The following is a 19,514-nucleotide window of genomic DNA, read 5'->3' as shown; positions in this document are numbered from 1 at the left end:
TAGGCTCATAGCTGTACAGAATGTTCCTCTCAACCGCAAAATGTTGGCTATGTCCACGACAGTGCTTTCCTCTCAATCAAAGCTTTTGTTATCATTTGCTTTCAAACTTGCTGCTTCTTTACTCCAAGCCCATGGGGAAAGGCCTATCTGTTCTCACCGTTTAGATGGCAAGCTTTGTTGTGTTAAATAAGCCACGTATGCTAGCCATTTTTCTGTGTAATCAAAAAAGTCTCAACCATTTGTACTTTTGTGCCCTTAGTGCCCAATTATGGAAAAATCTCCCATATGCAAGGTCAGTTGGCAATTGTGTCATTGTTATTTTCTTTGTGCAGTAAAGTGTGCATTCCACTCTTTGTATGAGTGAGTCACACAATGGCATCCATCAGCAGCTCCCTTCGATAGCTCAGTTGGTAGAGCGGAGGACTGTAGGTGAAAAAACATAGGCATCCTTAGGTCGCTGGTTCAATTCCGGCTCGAAGGACATTTTTCGGGCACCGTCATCTTACCATTCATACGTTCCTTATTACGCTAAGAATGCTTACTTTTCCCAGTGAGCTTTCTTGTGACCTTTGTCCTTGACTTCAACCTCACTCCTGCTGTCTATTCAAATGTCTTCGTGAAAGAGGTGCCTGACTTGAATATGGTTTTAGGTCTTATGGGGTAACGCAGATGATACACATGGAGTGTGTGTACACCTTTCCGAGCAATGAAAAGAGAGCGCAAATCAGGCATAGGGATTTCACCTGTTAGCAGGTTTTTGCCACTAACCAGATTAGCCAAGCAAATGTAAAGCACCCATTGTGTGTAGCAGACCAAAGAAGCCTTAGTGTTTCAAATCAACAGTCGCGTCAACTTGTAAAGAGTATCCCAAAGAAATGGCTGAAAGTGATAGTCATAGGTAAGTCATAGGGGATGGTTTGTGTGTACTTTGCTTTTCATGGCCTCGTTGGCGCAGTTGGCAGCGCGTCAGTCTCATAATCTGAAGGTCGTGAGTTCGAGCCTCACACGAGGCACTGATTTTGCACAGCTCTTCCCAGCAGTCACCCAGCAACACCTAGGCTCATGGCTGTCGTTCACCTCAACTGCAAAATGTTGTCCAGCCCCAATGGCAGCACATTGTCATCATGAGCTCTCATTACCCGAAAAAACCTTAGTGATGCATGGAACCAGTCAAGTCAGAATATCCCAAAGTACCACCTTAGGTTGCTTGTTCAATTCCGGCTGGATGGAGTCCTTTCAGACAATGCTGTCTTACCAATCATACCTTGTAAATAACCCAAACGGGCAGACCACAAAAGAAGCTTTTCTGTTGGAAATCAGCATCTGAAACCACTTGCAAAGAGGATCCCAAAGAAACTGTTTAAAGTGCGATTTCATAGGAAACGGACTGTGTCTGTGCGTGTTCACTGCTTTGCACGCCCTCATTGGCGCTGTAGGCAGAGCATCAGTCTTATAATCTGTCTCACACAAGGCACAGATTTTGTACAGCTCTTGCCAGCAGCCATCCAGTAACACATAGGCTCATAGCTGTACAGAATGTTCCTCTCAACCGCAAAATGTTGGCTATGTCCACGACAGTGCTTTCCTCTCAATCAAAGCTTTTGTTATCATTTGCTTTCAAACTTGCTGCTTCTTTACTCCAAGCCCATGGGGAAAGGCCTATCTGTTCTCACCGTTTAGATGGCAAGCTTTGTTGTGTTAAATAAGCCACGTATGCTAGCCATTTTTCTGTGTAATCAAAAAAGTCTCAACCATTTGTACTTTTGTGCCCTTAGTGCCCAATTATGGAAAAATCTCCCATATGCAAGGTCAGTTGGCAATTGTGTTATTGTTATTTTCTTTGTGCAGTAAAGTGTGCATTCCGCTCTTTGTATGAGTGAGTCACACAATGGCATCCTGTAGCTCCCTTCGATAGCTCAGTTGGTAGAGCGGAGGACTGTAGGTGAAAAAACATAGGCATCCTTGGGTCGCTGGTTCAATTCCGGCTCGAAGGACATTTTTCGGGCACCGTCATCTTACCATTCATACGTTCCTTATTACGCTAAGAATGCTTACTTTTCCCAGTGAGCTTTCTTGTGACATTTGTCCTTGACTTCAACCTCACTCCTGCTGTCTATTCAAATGTCTTCGTGAAAGAGGTGCCTGACTTGAATATGGTTTTAGGTCTTATGGGGTAACGCAGATGATACACATGGAGTGTGTGTACACCTTTCCGAGCAATGAAAAGAGAGCGCAAATCAGGCATAGGGATTTCACCTGTTAGCAGGTTTTTGCCACTAACCAGATTAGCCAAGCAAATGTAAAGCACCCATTGTGTGTAGCAGACCAAAGAAGCCTTAGTGTTGCAAATCAACAGTCGCGTCAACTTGTAAAGAGTATCCCAAAGAAATGGCTGAAAGTGATAGTCATAGGAAAGTCATAGGGGATTGTTTGTGTGTACTTTGCTTTTCATGGCCTCGTTGGCGCAGTTGGCAGCGCGTCAGTCTCATAATCTGAAGCTCGTGAGTTCGAGCCTCACACGAGGCACTGATTTTGCACAGCTCTTCCCAGCAGTCACCCAGCAACACCTAGGCTCATGGCTGTCGTTCACCTCAACTGCAAAATGTTGTCCAGCCCCAATGGCAGCACATTGTCATCATGAGCTCTCATTACCCGAAAAAACCTTAGTGATGCATGGAACCAGTCAAGTCAGAATATCCCAAAGTAACACCTTAGGTTGCTTGTTCAATTCCGGCTGGATGGAGTCCTTTCAGACAATGCTGTCTTACCAATCATACCTTGTAAATAACCCAAACGGGCAGACCACAAAAGAAGCTTTTCTGTTGGAAATCAGCATCTGAAACCACTTGCAAAGAGGATCCCAAAGAAACTGTTTAAAGTGCGATTTCATAGGAAACGGACTGTGTCTGTGCGTGTTCACTGCTTTGCACGCCCTCATTGGCGCTGTAGGCAGAGCATCAGTCTTATAATCTGTCTCACACAAGGCACAGATTTTGTACAGCTCTTGCCAGCAGCCATCCAGTAACACATAGGCTCATAGCTGTACAGAATGTTCCTCTCAACCGCAAAATGTTGGCTATGTCCACGACAGTGCTTTCCTCTCAATCAAAGCTTTTGTTATCATTTGCTTTCAAACTTGCTGTTTCTTTACTCCAAGCCCATGGGGAAAGGCCTATCTGTTCTCACCGTTTAGATGGCAAGCTTTGTTGTGTTAAATAAGCCACGTATGCTAGCCATTTTTCTGCGTAATCAAAAAAGTCTCAACCATTTGTACTTTTGTGCCCTTAGTGCCCAATTATGGAAAAATCTCCCATATGCAAGGTCAGTTGGCAATTGTGTTATTGTTATTTTCTTTGTGCAGTAAAGTGTGCATTCCGCTCTTTGTATGAGTGAGTCACACAATGGCATCCATCAGCAGCTCCCTTCGATAGCTCAGTTGGTAGAGCGGAGGACTGTAGGTGAAAAAACATAGGCATCCTTAGGTCGCTGGTTCAATTCCGGCTCGAACGACATTTTTCGGGCACCGTCATCTTACCATTCATACGTCCCTTATTACGCTAAGAATGCTTACTTTTCCCAGTGAGCTTTCTTGTGACCTTTGTCCTTGACTTCAACCTCACTCCTGCTGTCTATTCAAATGTCTTTGTGAAAGAGGTGCCTGACTTGAATATGGTTTTAGGTCTTATGGGTAACGCAGATGATACACATGGAGTGTGTGTACACCTTTCCGAGCAATGAAAAGAGAGCGCAAATCAGGCATAGGGATTTCACCTGTTAGCAGGTTTTTGCCACTAACCAGATTAGCCAAGTAAATGTAAAGCACCCATTGTGTGTAGGAGACCAAAGAAGCCTTAGTGTTGCAAATCAACAGTCGCGTCAACTTGTAAAGAGTATCCCAAAGAAATGGCTGAAAGTGATAGTCATAGGAAAGTCATAGGGGATGGTTTGTGTGTACTTTGCTTTTCATGGCCTCGTTGGCGCAGTTGGCAGCGCGTCAGTCTCATAATCTGAAGGTCGTGAGTTCGACCCTCACACGAGGCACTGATTTTGCACAGCTCTTCCCAGCAGTCACCCAGGAACACCTAGGCTCATGGCTGTCGTTCACCTCAACTGCAAAATGTTGTCCAGCCCCAATGGCAGCACATTGTCATCATGTGCTCTCATTACCCCGAAAAAACCTTAGTAATGCATGGAACCAGTCAAGTCAGAATATCCCAAAGTAACACCTTAGGTTGCTTGTTCAATTCCGGCTGGATGGAGTCCTTTCAGACATTGCTGTCTTACCAATCATACCTTGTAAATAACCCAAACGGGCAGACCACAAAAGAAGCTTTTCTGTTGGAAATCAGCATCTGAAACCACTTGCAAAGAGGATCCCAAAGAAACTGTTTAAAGTGCGATTTCATAGGAAACGGACTGTGTCTGTGCGTGTTCAGTGCTTTCCACGCCCTCATTGGCGCTGTAGGCAGAGCATCAGTCTTATAATCTGTCTCACACAAGGCACAGATTTTGTACAGCTCTTGCCAGGAGCCATCCAGTAACACATAGGCTCATAGCTGTACAGAATGTTCCTCTCAACCGCAAAATGTTGGCTATGTCCACGACGGTGCTTTCCCCTCAATCAAAGCTTTTGTTATCATTTGCTTTCAAGCTTGCTGCTTCTTTACTCCAAGCCCATGGGGAAAGGCCTATCTGTTCTCACCGTTTAGATGGCAAGCTTTGTTGTGTTAAATAAGCCACGTATGCTAGCCATTTTTCTGCGTAATCAAAAAAGTCTCAACCATTTGTACTTTTGTGCCCTTAGTGCCCAAGAAAGGAAAAATCTCCCATATGCAAGGTCACTTGGCAATTGTGTCATTGTTATTTTCTTTGTGCAGTAAAGTGTGCATTCCGCTCTTTGTATGAGTGAGTCACACAATGGCATCCATCAGCAGCTCCCTTCGATAGCTCAGTTGGTAGAGCGGAGGACTGTAGGTGAAAAAACATAGGCATCCTTAGGTCGCTGGTTCAATTCCGGCTCGAAGGACTTTTTTCGGGCACCGTCATCTTACCATTCATACGTTCCTTATTACGCTAAGAATGCTTACTTTTCCCAGTGAGCTTTCTTGTGACCTTTGTCCTTGACTTCAACCTCACTCCTGCTGTCTATTCAAATGTCTTTGTGAAAGAGGTGCCTGACTTGAATATGGTTTTAGGTCTTATGGGGTAACGCAGATGATACACATGGAGTGTGTGTACACCTTTCCGAGCAATGAAAAGAGAGCGCAAATCAGGCATAGGGATTTCACCTGTTAGCAGGCTTTTGCCACTAACCAGATTAGCCAAGCAAATGTAAAGCACCCATTGTGTGTAGCAGACCAAAGAAGCCTTAGTGTTGCAAATCAACAGTCGCGTCAACTTGTAAAGAGTATCCCAAAGAAATGGCTGAAAGTGATAGTCATAGGAAAGTCATAGGGGATGGTTTGTGTGTACTTTGCTTTTCATTGCCTCGTTGGCGCAGTTGGCAGCGCGTCAGTCTCATAATCTGAAGGTCGTGAGTTCGACCCTCACACGAGGCACTGATTTTGCACAGCTCTTCCCAGCAGTCACCCAGGAACACCTAGGCTCATGGCTGTCGTTCACCTCAACTGCAAAATGTTGTCCAGCCCCAATGGCAGCACATTGTCATCATGTGCTCTCATTACCCGAAAAAACCTTAGTGATGCATGGAACCAGTCAAGTCAGAATATCCCAAAGTAACACCTTATGTTGCTTGTTCAATTCCGGCTGGATGGAGTCCTTTCAGACAATGCTGTCTTACCAATCATACCTTGTAAATAACCCAAACGGGCAGACCACAAAAGAAGCTTTTCTGTTGGAAATCAGCATCTGAAACCACTTGCAAAGAGGATCCCAAAGAAACTGTTTAAAGTGCGATTTCATAGGAAACGGACTGTGTCTGTGCGTGTTCACTGCTTTGCACGCCCTCATTGGCGCTGTAGGCAGAGCATCAGTCTTATAATCTGTCTCACACAAGGCACAGATTTTGTACAGCTCTTGCCAGCAGCCATCCAGTAACACATAGGCTCATAGCTGTACAGAATGTTCCTCTCAACCGCAAAATGTTGGCCATGTCCACGACGGTGCTTTCCCCTCAATCAAAGCTTTTGTTATCGTTTGCTTTCAAGCTTGCTGCTTCTTTACTCCAAGCCCATGGGGAAAGGCCTATCTGTTCTCACCGTTTAGATGGCAAGCTTTGTTGTGTTAAATAAGCCACGTATGCTAGCCATTTTTCTGCGTAATCAAAAAAGTCTCAACCATTTGTACTTTTGTGCCCTTAGTGCCCAAGAAAGGAAAAATCTCCCATATGCAAGGTCAGTTGGCAATTGTGTCATTGTTGTGTTATTTTTTTCTTTGTGCAGTAAAGTGTGCATTCCGCTCTTTGTATGAGTGAGTCACACAATGGCATGAATTAGCAGCTCCCTTCGATAGCTCAGTTGGTAGAGCGGAGGACTGTAGGTGAATAAACATAGGCATCCTTAGGTCGCTGGTTCAATTCCGGCTCGAAGGACATTTTACGGGCACTGTCTTCTTACCATTCATACGTTCCTTATTACGCTAAGAATGCTTACTTTTCCCAGTGAGCTTTCTTGTGACCTTTGTCCTTGACTTCAACCTCACTCCTGCTGTCTATTCAAATGTCTTTGTGAAAGAGGTGCCTGACTTGAATATGGTTTTAGGTCTTATGGGGTAACGCAGATGATACACATGGAGTGTGTGTACACCTTTCCGAGCAATGAAAAGAGAGCGCAAATCAGGCATAGGGATCTCACCTGTTAGCAGGTTTTTGCCACTAACCAGATTAGCCAAGCAAATGTAAAGCACCCATTGTGTGTAGCAGACCAAAGAAGCCTTAGTGTTGCAAATCAACAGTCGCGTCAACTTGTAAAGAGTATCCCAAAGAAATGGCTGAAAGTGATAGTCATAGGAAAGTCATAGGGGATGGTTTGTGTGTACTTTGCTTTTCATGGCCTCGTTGGCGCAGTTGGCAGCGCGTCAGTCTCATAATCTGAAGGTCGTGAGTTCGAGCCTCACACGAGGCACTGATTTTGCACAGCTCTTCCCAGCAGTCACCCAGCAACACCTAGGCTCATGGCTGTCGTTCACCTCAACTGCAAAATGTTGTCCAGCCCCAATGGCAGCACATTGTCATCATGTGCTCTCATTACCCGAAAAAACCTTAGTGATGCATGGAACCAGTCAAGTCAGAATATCCCAAAGTAACACCTTAGGTTGCTTGTTCAATTCCGGCTGGATGGAGTCCTTTCAGACAATGCTGTCTTACCAATCATACCTTGTAAATAACCCAAACGGGCAGACCACAAAAGAAGCTTTTCTGTTGGAAATCAGCATCTGAAACCACTTGCAAAGAGGATCCCAAAGAAACTGTTTAAAGTGCGATTTCATAGGAAACGGACTGTGTCTGTGCGTGTTCACTGCTTTGCACGCCCTCATTGGCGCTGTAGGCAGAGCATCAGTCTTAAAATCTGTCTCACACAAGGCACAGATTTTGTACAGCTCTTGCCAGCAGCCATCCAGTAACACATAGGCTCATAGCTGTACAGAATGTTCCTTTCAACCGCAAAATGTTGGCCATGTCCACGACAGTGCTTTCCTCTCAATCAAAGCTTTTGTTATCATTTGCTTTCAAGCTTGCTGCTTCTTTATTCCAAGCCCATGGGGAAAGGCCTATCTGTTCTCACCGTTTAGATGGCAAGCTTTGTTGTGTTAAATAAGCCACGTATGCTAGCCATTTTTCTGCGTAATCAAAAAAGTCTCAACCATTTGTACTTTTGTGCCCTTAGTGCCCAAGAAAGGAAAAATCTCCCATATGCAAGGTCAGTTGGCAATTGTGTCATTGTTGTGTTATTTTTTTCTTTGTGCAGTAAAGTGTGCATTCCGCTCTTTGTATGAGTGAGTCACACAATGGCATCCATCAGCAGCTCCCTTCGATAGCTCAGTTGGTAGAGCGGAGGACTGTAGGTGAAAAAACATAGGCATCCTTAGGTCGCTGGTTCAATTCCGGCTCGAAGGACTTTTTTCGGGCACCGTCATCTTACCATTCATACGTTCCTTATTACGCTAAGAATGCTTACTTTTCCCAGTGAGCTTTCTTGTGACCTTTGTCCTTGACTTCAACCTCACTCCTGCTGTCTATTCAAATGTCTTTGTGAAAGAGGTGCCTGACTTGAATATGGTTTTAGGTCTTATGGGGTAACGCAGATGATACACATGGAGTGTGTGTACACCTTTCCGAGCAATGAAAAGAGAGCGCAAATCAGGCATAGGGATTTCACCTGTTAGCAGGCTTTTGCCACTAACCAGATTAGCCAAGCAAATGTAAAGCACCCATTGTGTGTAGCAGACCAAAGAAGCCTTAGTGTTGCAAATCAACAGTCGCGTCAACTTGTAAAGAGTATCCCAAAGAAATGGCTGAAAGTGATAGTCATAGGAAAGTCATAGGGGATGGTTTGTGTGTACTTTGCTTTTCATTGCCTCGTTGGCGCAGTTGGCAGCGCGTCAGTCTCATAATCTGAAGGTCGTGAGTTCGACCCTCACACGAGGCACTGATTTTGCACAGCTCTTCCCAGCAGTCACCCAGGAACACCTAGGCTCATGGCTGTCGTTCACCTCAACTGCAAAATGTTGTCCAGCCCCAATGGCAGCACATTGTCATCATGTGCTCTCATTACCCGAAAAAACCTTAGTGATGCATGGAACCAGTCAAGTCAGAATATCCCAAAGTAACACCTTAGGTTGCTTGTTCAATTCCGGCTGGATGGAGTCCTTTCAGACAATGCTGTCTTACCAATCATACCTTGTAAATAACCCAAACGGGCAGACCACAAAAGAAGCTTTTCTGTTGGAAATCAGCATCTGAAACCACTTGCAAAGAGGATCCCAAAGAAACTGTTTAAAGTGCGATTTCATAGGAAACGGACTGTGTCTGTGCGTGTTCACTGCTTTGCACGCCCTCATTGGCGCTGTAGGCAGAGCATCAGTCTTATAATCTGTCTCACACAAGGCACAGATTTTGTACAGCTCTTGCCAGCAGCCATCCAGTAACACATAGGCTCATAGCTGTACAGAATGTTCCTTTCAACCGCAAAATGTTGGCCATGTCCACGACAGTGCTTTCCTCTCAATCAAAGCTTTTGTTATCATTTGCTTTCAAGCTTGCTGCTTCTTTATTCCAAGCCCATGGGGAAAGGCCTATTTGTTCTCACCGTTTAGATGGCAAGCTTTGTTGTGTTAAATAAGCCACGTATGCTAGCCATTTTTCTGCGTAATCAAAAAAGTCTCAACCATTTGTACTTTTGTGCCTTTAGTGCCCAAGAAAGGAAAAATCTCCCACATGCAAGGTCAGTTGGCAATTGTGTCATTGTTGTGTTATTTTTTTCTTTGTGCAGTAAAGTGTGCATTCCGCTCTTTGTATGAGTGAGTCACACAATGGCATCCATCAGCAGCTCCCTTCGATAGCTCAGTTGGTAGAGCGGAGGACTGTAGGTGAAAAAACATAGGCATCCTTAGGTCGCTGGTTCAATTCACGCTCGAAGGACTTTTTTCGGGCACCGTCATCTTACCATTCATACGTTCCTTATTACGCTAAGAATGCTTACTTTTCCCAGTGAGCTTTCTTGTGACCTTTGTCCTTGACTTCAACCTCACTCCTGCTGTCTATTCAAATGTCTTTGTGAAAGAGGTGCCTGACTTGAATATGGTTTTAGGTCTTATGGGGTAACGCAGATGATACACATGGAGTGTGTGTACACCTTTCCGAGCAATGAAAAGAGAGCGCAAATCAGGCATAGGGATTTCACCTGTTAGCAGGTTTTTGCCACTAACCAGATTAGCCAAGCAAATGTAAAGCACCCATTGTGTGTAGCAGACCAAAGAAGCCTTAGTGTTGCAAATCAACAGTCGCGTCAACTTGTAAAGAGTATCCCAAAGAAATGGCTGAAAGTGATAGTCATAGGAAAGTCATAGGGGATGGTTTGTGTGTACTTTGCTTTTCATTGCCTCGTTGGCGCAGTTGGCAGCGCGTCAGTCTCATAATCTGAAGGTCGTGAGTTCGACCCTCACACGAGGCACTGATTTTGCACAGCTCTTCCCAGCAGTCACCCAGGAACACCTAGGCTCATGGCTGTCGTTCACCTCAACTGCAAAATGTTGTCCAGCCCCAATGGCAGCACATTGTCATCATGTGCTCTCATTACCCGAAAAAACCTTAGTGATGCATGGAACCAGTCAAGTCAGAATATCCCAAAGTAACACCTTAGGTTGCTTGTTCAATTCCGGCTGGATGGAGTCCTTTCAGACAATGCTGTCTTACCAATCATACCTTGTAAATAACCCAAACGGGCAGACCACAAAAGAAGCTTTTCTGTTGGAAATCAGCATCTGAAACCACTTGCAAAGAGGATCCCAAAGAAACTGTTTAAAGTGCGATTTCATAGGAAACGGACTGTGTCTGTGCGTGTTCACTGCTTTGCACGCCCTCATTGGCGCTGTAGGCAGAGCATCAGTCTTATAATCTGTCTCACACAAGGCACAGATTTTGTACAGCTCTTGCCAGCAGCCATCCAGTAACACATAGGCTCATAGCTGTACAGAATGTTCCTCTCAACCGCAAAATATTGGCTATGTCCACGACAGTGCTTTCCTCTCAATCAAAGCTTTTGTTATCATTTGCTTTCAAGCTTACTGCTTCTTTACTCCAAGCCCATGGGGAAAGGCCTATCTGTTCTCACCGTTTAGATGGCAAGCTTTGTTGTGTTAAATAAGCCACGTATGCTAGCCATTTTTCTGCGTAATCAAAAAAGTCTCAACCATTTGTACTTTTGTGCCCTTAGTGCCCAAGAAAGGAAAAATCTCCCATATGCAAGGTCACTTGGCAATTGTGTCATTGTTGTGTTATTTTTTTCTTTGTGCAGTAAAGTGTGCATTCCGCTCTTTGTATGAGTGAGTCACACAATGGCATGAATTAGCAGCTCCCTTCGATAGCTCAGTTGGTAGAGCGGAGGACTGTAGGTGAATAAACATAGGCATCCTTAGGTCGCTGGTTCAATTCCGGCTCGAAGGACATTTTACGGGCACTGTCATCTTACCATTCATACGTTCCTTATTACGCTAAGAATGCTTACTTTTCCCAGTGAGCTTTCTTGTGACCTTTGTCCTTGACTTCAACCTCACTCCTGCTGTCTATTCAAATGTCTTTGTGAAAGAGGTGCCTGACTTGAATATGGTTTTAGGTCTTATGGGGTAACGCAGATGATACACATGGAGTGTGTGTACACCTTTCCGAGCAATGAAAAGAGAGCGCAAATCAGGCATAGGGATCTCACCTGTTAGCAGGTTTTTGCCACTAACCAGATTAGCCAAGCAAATGTAAAGCACCCATTGTGTGTAGCAGACCAAAGAAGCCTTAGTGTTGCAAATCAACAGTCGCGTCAACTTGTAAAGAGTATCCCAAAGAAATGGCTGAAAGTGATAGTCATAGGAAAGTCATAGGGGATGGTTTGTGTGTACTTTGCTTTTCATGGCCTCGTTGGCGCAGTTGGCAGCGCGTCAGTCTCATAATCTGAAGGTCGTGAGTTCGAGCCTCACACGAGGCACTGATTTTGCACAGCTCTTCCCAGCAGTCACCCAGGAACACCTAGGCTCATGGCTGTCGTTCACCTCAACTGCAAAATGTTGTCCAGCCCCAATGGCAGCACATTGTCATCATGTGCTCTCATTACCCGAAAAAACCTTAGTGATGCATGGAACCAGTCAAGTCAGAATATCCCAAAGTAACACCTTAGGTTGCTTGTTCAATTCCGGCTGGATGGAGTCCTTTCAGACAATGCTGTCTTACCAATCATACCTTGTAAATAACCCAAACGGGCAGACCACAAAAGAAGCTTTTCTGTTGGAAATCAGCATCTGAAACCACTTGCAAAGAGGATCCCAAAGAAACTGTTTAAAGTGCGATTTCATAGTGAAACGGACTGTGTCTGTGCGTGTTCACTGCTTTGCACGCCCTCATTGGCGCTGTAGGCAGAGCATCAGTCTTATAATCTGTCTCACACAAGGCACAGATTTTGTACAGCTCTTGCCAGCAGCCATCCAGTAACACATAGGCTCATAGCTGTAAAGAATGTTCCTCTCAACCGCAAAATATTGGCTATGTCCACGACAGTGCTTTCCTCTCAATCAAAGCTTTTGTTATCATTTGCTTTCAAACTTGCTGCTTCTTTACTCCAAGCCCATGGGGAAAGGCCTATCTGTTCTCACCGTTTAGATGGCAAGCTTTGTTGTGTTAAATAAGCCACGTATGCTAGCCATTTTTCTGCGTAATCAAAAAAGTCTCAACCATTTGTACTTTTGTGCCCTTAGTGCCCAAGAAAGGAAAAATCTCCCATATGCAAGGTCACTTGGCAATTGTGTCATTGTTATTTTCTTTGTGCAGTAAAGTGTGCATTCCGCTCTTTGTATGAGTGAGTCACACAATGGCATCCATCAGCATCTCCCTTCGATAGCTCAGTTGGTAGAGCGGAGGACTGTAGGTGAAAAAACATAGGCATCCTTAGGTCGCTGGTTCAATTCCGGCTCGAAGGACATTTTTCGGGCACCGTCATCTTACCATTCATACGTTCCTTATTACGCTAAGAATGCTTACTTTTCCCAGTGAGCTTTCTTGTGACATTTGTCCTTGACTTCAACCTCACTCCTGCTGTCTATTCAAATGTCTTTGTGAAAGAGGTGCCTGACTTGAATATGGTTTTAGGTCTTATGGGGTAACGCAGATGATACACATGGAGTGTGTGTACACCTTTCCGAGCAATGAAAAGAGAGCGCAAATCAGGCATAGGGATTTCACCTGTTAGCAGGTTTTTGCCACTAACCAGATTAGCCAAGCAAATGTAAAGCACCCATTGTGTGTAGCAGACCAAAGAAGCCTTAGTGTTGCAAATCAACAGTCGCGTCAACTTGTAAAGAGTATCCCAAAGAAATGGCTGAAAGTGATAGTCATAGGAAAGTCATAGGGGATGGTTTGTGTGTACTTTGCTTTTCATGGCCTCGTTGGCGCATTTGGCAGCGCGTCAGTCTCATAATCTGAAGGTCGTGAGTTCGAGCCTCACACAAGGCACTGATTTTGCACAGCTCTTCCCAGCAGTCACCCAGCAACACCTAGGCTCATGGCTGTCGTTCACCTCAACTGCAAAATGTTGTCCAGCCCCAATGGCAGCACATTGTCATCATGTGCTCTCATTACCCGAAAAAACCTTAGTGATGCATGGAACCAGTCAAGTCAGAAATTCCCAAAGTAACACCTTAGGTTGCTTGTTCAATTCCGGCTGGATGGAGTCCTTTCAGACAATGCTGTCTTACCAATCATACCTTGTAAATAACCCAAACGGGCAGACCACCAAAGAAGCTTTTCTGTTGGAAATCAGCATCTGAAACCACTTGCAAAGAGGATCCCAAAGAAACTGTTTAAAGTGCGATTTCATAGGAAACGGACTGTGTCTGTGCGTGTTCACTGCTTTGCACGCCCTCATTGGCGCTGTAGGCAGAGCATCAGTCTTATAATCTGTCTCACACAAGGCACAGATTTTGTACAGCTCTTGCCAGCAGCCATCCAGTAACACATAGGCTCATAGCTGTACAGAATGTTCCTCTCAACCGCAAAATGTTGGCTATGTCCACGACGGTGCTTTCCCCTCAATCAAAGCTTTTGTTATCATTTGCTTTCAAGCTTGCTGCTTCTTTACTCCAAGCCCATGGGGAAAGGCCTATCTGTTCTCACCGTTTAGATGGCAAGCTTTGTTGTGTTAAATAAGCCACGTATGCTAGCCATTTTTCTGCGTAATCAAAAAAGTCTCAACCATTTGTACTTTTGTGCCCTTAGTGCCCAAGAAAGGAAAAATCTCCCATATGCAAGGTCAGTTGGCAATTGTGTTATTGTTATTTTCTTTGTGCAGTAAAGTGTGCATTCCGCTCTTTGTATGAGTGAGTCACACAATGGCATCCATCAGCAGCTCCCTTCGATAGCTCAGTTGGTAGAGTGGAGGATTGTAGGTGAAAAAACATAGGCATTCTTAGGTCGCTGGTTCAATTCCGGCTGGAAGGACATTTTTCGGGCACCGTCATCTTACCATTCATACGTTCCTTGTTACGCTAAGAATGCTTACTTTTCCCAGTGAGCTTTCTTGTGACCTTTGTCCTTGACTTCAACCTCACTCCTGCTGTCTATTCAAATGTCTTTGTGAAAGAGGTGCCTGACTTGAATATGGTTTTAGGTCTTATGGGGTAACGCAGATGATACACATGGAGTGTGTGTACACCTTTCCGAGCAATGAAAAGAGAGTGCAAATCAGGCATAGGGATTTCACCTGTTAGCAGGTTTTTGCCACTAACCAGATTAGCCAAGCAAATGTAAAGCACCCATTGTGTGTAGCAGACCAAAGAAGCCTTAGTGTTGCAAATCAACAGTCGCGTCAACTTGTAAAGAGTATCCCAAAGAAATGGCTGAAAGTGATAGTCATAGGAAAGTCATAGGGGATGGTTTGTGTGTACTTTGCTTTTCATGGCCTCGTTGGCGCAGTTGGCAGCGCGTCAGTCTCATAATCTGAAGGTCGTGAGTTCGACCCTCACACGAGGCACTGATTTTGCACAGCTCTTCCCAGCAGTCACCCAGCAACACCTAGGCTCATGGCTGTCGTTCACCTCAACTGCAAAATGTTGTCCAGCCCCAATGGCAGCACATTGTCATCATGTGCTCTCATTACCCCGAAAAAACCTTAGTGATGCATGGAACCAGTCAAGTCAGAATATCCCAAAGTAACACCTTAGGTTGCTTGTTCAATTCCGGCTGGATGGAGTCCTTTCAGACATTGCTGTCTTACCAATCATACCTTGTAAATAACCCAAACGGGCAGACCACAAAAGAAGCTTTTCTGTTGGAAATCAGCATCTGAAACCACTTGCAAAGAGGATCCCAAAGAAACTGTTTAAAGTGCGATTTCATAGGAAACGGACTGTGTCTGTGCGTGTTCACCTCTTTGCACGCCCTCATTGGCGCTGTAGGCAGAGCATCAGTCTTATAATCTGTCTCACACAAGGCACAGATTTTGTACAGCTCTTGCCAGCAGCCATCCAGTAACACATAGGCTCATAGCTGTACAGAATGTTCCTCTCAACCGCAAAATGTTGGCTATGTCCACGACGGTGCTTTCCCCTCAATCAAAGCTTTTGTTATCATTTGCTTTCAAGCTTGCTGCTTCTTTACTCCAAGCCCATGGGGAAAGGCCTATCTGTTCTCACCGTTTAGATGGCAAGCTTTGTTGTGTTAAATAAGCCACGTATGCTAGCCATTTTTCTGCGTAATCAAAAAAGTCTCAACCATTTGTACTTTTGTGCCCTTAGTGCCCAAGAAAGGAAAAATCTCCCATATGCAAAGTCAGTTGGCAATTGTATCATTGTTATTTTCTTTGTGCAGTAAAGTGTGCATTCCGCTCTTTGTATGAGTGAGTCACACAATGGCATCCATCAGCAGCTCCCTTCGATAGCTCAGTTGGTAGAGCGGAGGACTGTAGGTGAAAAAACATAGGCATCCTTAGGTCGCTGGTTCAATTCCGGCTCGAAGGACTTTTTTCGGGCACCGTCATCTTACCATTCATACGTTCCTTATTACGCTAAGAATGCTTACTTTTCCCAGTGAGCTTTCTTGTGACCTTTGTCCTTGACTTCAACCTCACTCCTGCTGTCTATTCAAATGTCTTTGTGAAAGAGGTGCCTGACTTGAATATGGTTTTAGGTCTTATGGGGTAACGCAGATGATACACATGGAGTGTGTGTACACCTTTCCGAGCAATGAAAAGAGAGCGCAAATCAGGCATAGGGATTTCACCTGTTAGCAGGCTTTTGCCACTAACCAGATTAGCCAAGCAAATGTAAAGCACCCATTGTGTGTAGCAGACCAAAGAAGCCTTAGTGTTGCAAATCAACAGTCGCGTCAACTTGTAAAGAGTATCCCAAAGAAATGGCTGAAAGTGATAGTCATAGGAAAGTCATAGGGGATGGTTTGTGTGTACTTTGCTTTTCATTGCCTCGTTGGCGCAGTTGGCAGCGCGTCAGTCTCATAATCTGAAGGTCGTGAGTTGGACCCTCACACGAAGCACTGATTTTGCACAGCTCTTCCCAGCAGTCACCCAGGAACACCTAGGCTCATGGCTGTCGTTCACCTCAACTGCAAAATGTTGTCCAGCCCCAATGGCAGCACATTGTCATCATGTGCTCTCATTACCCGAAAAAACCTTAGTGATGCATGGAACCAGTCAAGTCAGAATATCCCAAAGTAACACCTTATGTTGCTTGTTCAATTCCGGCTGGATGGAGTCCTTTCAGACAATGCTGTCTTACCAATCATACCTTGTAAATAACCCAAACGGGCAGACCACAAAAGAAGCTTTTCTGTTGGAAATCAGCATCTGAAACCACTTGCAAAGAGGATCCCAAAGAAACTGTTTAAAGTGCGATTTCATAGGAAACGGACTGTGTCTGTGCGTGTTCACTGCTTTGCACGCCCTCATTGGCGCTGTAGGCAGAGCATCAGTCTTATAATCTGTCTCACACAAGGCACAGATTTTGTACAGCTCTTGCCAGCAGCCATCCAGTAACACATAGGCTCATAGCTGTACAGAATGTTCCTCTCAACCGCAAAATGTTGGCTATGTCCACGACGGTGCTTTCCCCTCAATCAAAGCTTTTGTTATCATTTGCTTTCAAGCTTGCTGCTTCTTTACTCCAAGCCCATGGGGAAAGGCCTATCTGTTCTCACCGTTTAGATGGCAAGCTTTGTTGTGTTAAATAAGCCACGTATGCTAGCCATTTTTCTGCGTAATCAAAAAAGTCTCAACCATTTGTACTTTTGTGCCCTTAGTGCCCAAGAAAGGAAAAATCTCCCATATGCAAGGTCAGTTGGCAATTGTGTTATTGTTATTTTCTTTGTGCAGTAAAGTGTGCATTCCGCTCTTTGTATGAGTGAGTCACACAATGGCATCCATCAGCAGCTCCCTTCGATAGCTCAGTTGGTAGAGTGGAGGATTGTAGGTGAAAAAACATAGGCATTCTTAGGTCGCTGGTTCAATTCTGGCTGGAAGGACATTTTTCGGGCACCGTCATCTTACCATTCATACGTTCCTTGTTACGCTAAGAATGCTTACTTTTCCCAGTGAGCTTTCTTGTGACCTTTGTCCTTGACTTCAACCTCACTCCTGCTGTCTATTCAAATGTCTTTGTGAAAGAGGTGCCTGACTTGAATATGGTTTTAGGTCTTATGGGGTAACGCAGATGATACACATGGAGTGTGTGTACACCTTTCCGAGCAATGAAAAGAGAGCGCAAATCAGGCATAGGGATTTCACCTGTTAGCAGGTTTTTGCCACTAACCAGATTAGCCAAGCAAATGTAAAGCACCCATTGTGTGTAGCAGACCAAAGAAGCCTTAGTGTTGCAAATCAACAGTCGCGTCAACTTGTAAAGAGTATCCCAAAGAAATGGCTGAAAGTGATAGTCATAGGAAAGTCATAGGGGATGGTTTGTGTGTACTTTGCTTTTCATGGCCTCGTTGGCGCATTTGGCAGCGCGTCAGTCTCATAATCTGAAGGTCGTGAGTTCGAGCCTCACACAAGGCACTGATTTTGCACAGCTCTTCCCAGCAGTCACCCAGCAACACCTAGGCTCATGGCTGTCGTTCACCTCAACTGCAAAATGTTGTCCAGCCCCAATGGCAGCACATTGTCATCATGTGCTCTCATTACCCGAAAAAACCTTAGTGATGCATGGAACCAGTCAAGTCAGAAATTCCCAAAGTAACACCTTAGGTTGCTTGTTCAATTCCGGCTGGATGGAGTCCTTTCAGACAATGCTGTCTTACCAATCATACCTTGTAAATAACCCAAACGGGCAGACCACCAAAGAAGCTTTTCTGTTGGAAATCAGCATCTGAAACCACTTGCAAAGAGGATCCCAAAGAAACTGTTTAAAGTGCGATTTCATAGGAAACGGACTGTGTCTGTGCGTGTTCACTGCTTTGCACGCCCTCATTGGCGCTGTAGGCAGAGCATCAGTCTTATAATCTGTCTCACACAAGGCACAGATTTTGTACAGCTCTTGCCAGCAGCCATCCAGTAACACATAGGCTCATAGCTGTACAGAATGTTCCTCTCAACCGCAAAATGTTGGCTATGTCCACGACGGTGCTTTCTCCTCAATCAAAGCTTTTGTTATCATTTGCTTTCAAGCTTGCTGCTTCTTTACTCCAAGCCCATGGGGAAAGGCCTATCTGTTCTCACCGTTTAGATGGCAAGCTTTGTTGTGTTAAATAAGCCACGTATGCTAGCCATTTTTCTGCGTAATCAAAAAAGTCTCAACCATTTGTACTTTTGTGCCCTTAGTGCCCAAGAAAGGAAAAATCTCCCATATGCAAGGTCAGTTGGCAATTGTGTTATTGTTATTTTCTTTGTGCAGTAAAGTGTGCATTCCGCTCTTTGTATGAGTGAGTCACACAATGGCATCCATCAGCAGCTCCCTTCGATAGCTCAGTTGGTAGAGTGGAGGATTGTAGGTGAAAAAACATAGGCATTCTTAGGTCGCTGGTTCAATTCCGGCTGGAAGGACATTTTTCGGGCACCGTCATCTTACCATTCATACGTTCCTTGTTACGCTAAGAATGCTTACTTTTCCCAGTGAGCTTTCTTGTGACCTTTGTCCTTGACTTCAACCTCACTCCTGCTGTCTATTCAAATGTCTTTGTGAAAGAGGTGCCTGACTTGAATATGGTTTTAGGTCTTATGGGGTAACGCAGATGATACACATGGAGTGTGTGTACACCTTTCCGAGCAATGAAAAGAGAGTGCAAATCAGGCATAGGGATTTCACCTGTTAGCAGGTTTTTGCCACTAACCAGATTAGCCAAGCAAATGTAAAGCACCCATTGTGTGTAGCAGACCAAAGAAGCCTTAGTGTTGCAAATCAACAGTCGCGTCAACTTGTAAAGAGTATCCCAAAGAAATGGCTGAAAGTGATAGTCATAGGAAAGTCATAGGGGATGGTTTGTGTGTACTTTGCTTTTCATGGCCTCGTTGGCGCAGTAGGCAGCGCGTCAGTCTCATAATCTGAAGGTCGTGAGTTCGACCCTCACACGAGGCACTGATTTTGCACAGCTCTTCCCAGCAGTCACCCAGCAACACCTAGGCTCATGGCTGTCGTTCACCTCAACTGCAAAATGTTGTCCAGCCCCAATGGCAGCACATTGTCATCATGTGCTCTCATTACCCCGAAAAAACCTTAGTGATGCATGGAACCAGTCAAGTCAGAATATCCCAAAGTAACACCTTAGGTTGCTTGTTCAATTCCGGCTGGATGGAGTCCTTTCAGACATTGCTGTCTTACCAATCATACCTTGTAAATAACCCAAACGGGCAGAC

The 19,514-nt window shown here is 44.8% G+C and overlaps 22 non-coding genes across 22 annotated transcripts; all 22 read left to right on the top strand.

The window, feature by feature from the left end:
* The first annotated feature begins 392 nt into the window (after positions 1 to 392).
* trnay-gua (transfer RNA tyrosine (anticodon GUA)) lies at positions 393 to 481 on the top strand. Its single transcript is given in 2 exon segments — positions 393 to 429; positions 446 to 481. It is a non-coding gene; the product is annotated as a tRNA-Tyr (tRNA).
* Positions 482 to 940: 459 nt separating this feature from the next.
* trnam-cau (transfer RNA methionine (anticodon CAU)) lies at positions 941 to 1,013 on the top strand. Its single transcript has one exon. It is a non-coding gene; the product is annotated as a tRNA-Met (tRNA).
* An 892-nt stretch (positions 1,014 to 1,905) lies between these two features.
* trnay-gua (transfer RNA tyrosine (anticodon GUA)) lies at positions 1,906 to 1,994 on the top strand. The gene is given in 2 exon segments: positions 1,906 to 1,942; positions 1,959 to 1,994. It is a non-coding gene; the product is annotated as a tRNA-Tyr (tRNA).
* A 459-nt stretch (positions 1,995 to 2,453) lies between these two features.
* trnam-cau (transfer RNA methionine (anticodon CAU)) lies at positions 2,454 to 2,526 on the top strand. The gene has a single exon. It is a non-coding gene; the product is annotated as a tRNA-Met (tRNA).
* Positions 2,527 to 3,421: 895 nt separating this feature from the next.
* On the top strand, positions 3,422 to 3,510 carry trnay-gua (transfer RNA tyrosine (anticodon GUA)). Its single transcript is given in 2 exon segments — positions 3,422 to 3,458; positions 3,475 to 3,510. It is a non-coding gene; the product is annotated as a tRNA-Tyr (tRNA).
* A 458-nt stretch (positions 3,511 to 3,968) lies between these two features.
* trnam-cau (transfer RNA methionine (anticodon CAU)) lies at positions 3,969 to 4,041 on the top strand. The gene has a single exon. It is a non-coding gene; the product is annotated as a tRNA-Met (tRNA).
* An 896-nt stretch (positions 4,042 to 4,937) lies between these two features.
* trnay-gua (transfer RNA tyrosine (anticodon GUA)) lies at positions 4,938 to 5,026 on the top strand. Its single transcript is given in 2 exon segments — positions 4,938 to 4,974; positions 4,991 to 5,026. It is a non-coding gene; the product is annotated as a tRNA-Tyr (tRNA).
* Positions 5,027 to 5,485: 459 nt separating this feature from the next.
* trnam-cau (transfer RNA methionine (anticodon CAU)) lies at positions 5,486 to 5,558 on the top strand. Its single transcript has one exon. It is a non-coding gene; the product is annotated as a tRNA-Met (tRNA).
* A 903-nt stretch (positions 5,559 to 6,461) lies between these two features.
* Positions 6,462 to 6,550, top strand: trnay-gua (transfer RNA tyrosine (anticodon GUA)). The gene is given in 2 exon segments: positions 6,462 to 6,498; positions 6,515 to 6,550. It is a non-coding gene; the product is annotated as a tRNA-Tyr (tRNA).
* A 459-nt stretch (positions 6,551 to 7,009) lies between these two features.
* On the top strand, positions 7,010 to 7,082 carry trnam-cau (transfer RNA methionine (anticodon CAU)). The gene has a single exon. It is a non-coding gene; the product is annotated as a tRNA-Met (tRNA).
* A 903-nt stretch (positions 7,083 to 7,985) lies between these two features.
* On the top strand, positions 7,986 to 8,074 carry trnay-gua (transfer RNA tyrosine (anticodon GUA)). Its single transcript is given in 2 exon segments — positions 7,986 to 8,022; positions 8,039 to 8,074. It is a non-coding gene; the product is annotated as a tRNA-Tyr (tRNA).
* A 459-nt stretch (positions 8,075 to 8,533) lies between these two features.
* On the top strand, positions 8,534 to 8,606 carry trnam-cau (transfer RNA methionine (anticodon CAU)). The gene has a single exon. It is a non-coding gene; the product is annotated as a tRNA-Met (tRNA).
* Positions 8,607 to 10,057: 1,451 nt separating this feature from the next.
* trnam-cau (transfer RNA methionine (anticodon CAU)) lies at positions 10,058 to 10,130 on the top strand. The gene has a single exon. It is a non-coding gene; the product is annotated as a tRNA-Met (tRNA).
* Positions 10,131 to 11,033: 903 nt separating this feature from the next.
* trnay-gua (transfer RNA tyrosine (anticodon GUA)) lies at positions 11,034 to 11,122 on the top strand. Its single transcript is given in 2 exon segments — positions 11,034 to 11,070; positions 11,087 to 11,122. It is a non-coding gene; the product is annotated as a tRNA-Tyr (tRNA).
* A 459-nt stretch (positions 11,123 to 11,581) lies between these two features.
* On the top strand, positions 11,582 to 11,654 carry trnam-cau (transfer RNA methionine (anticodon CAU)). The gene has a single exon. It is a non-coding gene; the product is annotated as a tRNA-Met (tRNA).
* Positions 11,655 to 12,550: 896 nt separating this feature from the next.
* trnay-gua (transfer RNA tyrosine (anticodon GUA)) lies at positions 12,551 to 12,639 on the top strand. Its single transcript is given in 2 exon segments — positions 12,551 to 12,587; positions 12,604 to 12,639. It is a non-coding gene; the product is annotated as a tRNA-Tyr (tRNA).
* Positions 12,640 to 13,098: 459 nt separating this feature from the next.
* trnam-cau (transfer RNA methionine (anticodon CAU)) lies at positions 13,099 to 13,171 on the top strand. Its single transcript has one exon. It is a non-coding gene; the product is annotated as a tRNA-Met (tRNA).
* A 1,443-nt stretch (positions 13,172 to 14,614) lies between these two features.
* Positions 14,615 to 14,687, top strand: trnam-cau (transfer RNA methionine (anticodon CAU)). Its single transcript has one exon. It is a non-coding gene; the product is annotated as a tRNA-Met (tRNA).
* Positions 14,688 to 15,583: 896 nt separating this feature from the next.
* Positions 15,584 to 15,672, top strand: trnay-gua (transfer RNA tyrosine (anticodon GUA)). Its single transcript is given in 2 exon segments — positions 15,584 to 15,620; positions 15,637 to 15,672. It is a non-coding gene; the product is annotated as a tRNA-Tyr (tRNA).
* A 459-nt stretch (positions 15,673 to 16,131) lies between these two features.
* Positions 16,132 to 16,204, top strand: trnam-cau (transfer RNA methionine (anticodon CAU)). The gene has a single exon. It is a non-coding gene; the product is annotated as a tRNA-Met (tRNA).
* A 1,443-nt stretch (positions 16,205 to 17,647) lies between these two features.
* Positions 17,648 to 17,720, top strand: trnam-cau (transfer RNA methionine (anticodon CAU)). The gene has a single exon. It is a non-coding gene; the product is annotated as a tRNA-Met (tRNA).
* Positions 17,721 to 19,163: 1,443 nt separating this feature from the next.
* On the top strand, positions 19,164 to 19,236 carry trnam-cau (transfer RNA methionine (anticodon CAU)). Its single transcript has one exon. It is a non-coding gene; the product is annotated as a tRNA-Met (tRNA).
* Positions 19,237 to 19,514: the final 278 nt, after the last annotated feature.

The sequence above is a fragment of the Oryzias latipes genome, chromosome 14 (genome assembly GCF_053564925.1).
Source record: "Oryzias latipes strain Hd-rR chromosome 14, Olatipes_Hd-rR_3.1".
NCBI classification, from domain to species: domain Eukaryota; kingdom Metazoa; phylum Chordata; class Actinopteri; order Beloniformes; family Adrianichthyidae; genus Oryzias; species Oryzias latipes.
The sequence above is the reverse complement of the archived record's forward strand: the minus strand, read 5'-3'. Positions and strand labels throughout refer to the sequence as shown.